Source organism: Sinocyclocheilus rhinocerous, unplaced genomic scaffold (genome assembly GCF_001515625.1).
Source record: "Sinocyclocheilus rhinocerous isolate Xijiao unplaced genomic scaffold, SAMN03320098_v1.1 scaffold960, whole genome shotgun sequence".
Lineage (NCBI taxonomy): Eukaryota > Metazoa > Chordata > Actinopteri > Cypriniformes > Cyprinidae > Sinocyclocheilus > Sinocyclocheilus rhinocerous.
In genome coordinates this window covers 55,117-56,733 of record NW_015653482.1, presented here as the reverse complement: position 1 = coordinate 56,733, position 1,617 = coordinate 55,117, and positions in this window count along the sequence as shown.

The window sequence follows — 1,617 nt, the reverse complement described above, 5'->3', positions numbered from 1 at the left end:
TCTAGGGGAGTTGGAAAATGAGCCTATTTTCAAAAATAGTGGAGTGTTCCTTTAAGTTTTGGAACAACATGAGGTTAGTTAGAAATTATGACAGAATTTTCATTTTTGGGTGAACTATCCCTTTAATGTTTTTTTTTGTTTGTTTGTTTTCTTTTTTACAGAGTTTATTTATATAGCACATTTCAAACACAAAGGTAATTCAAAGTGCTTTACATAGAAAGGAATTAAAATAATCATAAAATAATCACAACAGTAGCTAATAAAATAGCTAATTGCCAGCAATGGCTCTGATAAAATCCAAACAATGATGAGTCTCTTCTTAAGCCTTCATCTCACATTACATTGAGTCACAAATGATGTTGCTTGCTAGATGTAAATGAAAAAGATGAAATTCTGTAGTAAATAACCGAGGACCTCAAAATAAAAAAGCCAACTTCCTCATGTCTTGGCTTAATGATTGTCATCTGGCTGTGAGCAATCGCCTTCACTGATCTCTTGTCATTGATCCTGAAAATAATGAAAACAACAATCCATTCCCACGACACGACGCGACCACGACAGCTTGAAGTTGTCTAATTTGGCACGGCCTCCGTGCTACACTAATAGTAGTAAGGCTTTCCTCTGTGTATACATATCCTTACAAGTACAATGTTAGCTGTATTATTTGTGTCCCCTTCAAAAATTGCTCTTGAGAAATTTTATGTTTATTGTCCCCCCAACTGTTAGACGAAATTTACGCCCCTGCTTATTACTAACCAGACTGACCATATTTCCTTCAAGCTATACGTCTACAAAAGTTCTTATTGAGAATTAACATTTAAATGTTGTTTTATTGAAACTAATAGTTTGGTTTGCTGTGGGTGGGCACTTTGACGTTTGATGTTCTAATGTTATGTTTTAATGTTAGCCCTTTTGGGCTCGTTTGAAGATCAGTCGTGCTGCTGCATTCTGAATCATTTGTAGAGGTTTGATTGCGCATGATGGAGGTCCAGCCAGAAGAGCATTGCAGTAGTTCAGTCTAGAAATGACAAGGGCCTGGACAAGAAGTTGGGTAGCATGCTTTGTTAGGAAGGGCCTGATCTTTCTGATATTGTGCAATGCAAACCTGTATGATCGAGCTGCAATGTGGTCCTTGAAGGTCTGCTTGTCATTAAAGATTACTCTGAGATGTAATGGTTGCCTATATCACAAAGCTTTCAATATCTTTTGACCTTGTCTGAAGATCATAATCTGAACAAGATCTAGGATGAGTTTGAAAATTACGGTGGCCGAGAGTGCTCAAGGCGCTGCAACTTAGGAAAACACATGCAAATAGAAAAAAAAAAAGAAGAAAACATTTTCATCAGGATACAGGTGTCACGGGCAGGGTGTTCCAGAGACCACACAGGAAGACGAAGATGACGAATAAACGGATATTTAATGACTTGACAACAGGGAATTCAGACAGGGTAGACATCTACATTCAGGGTAACATTCACATTCACATTCACTATAACCGACAAACTAGAATACAAGAGACAGGAACTGATATAGGGCAGATAACGAGGGGCAGACAGGTGAGCACAATGAGGTGATTAACTAATAACGAGAACAACCAAATAAGGACACAGAGGGAGA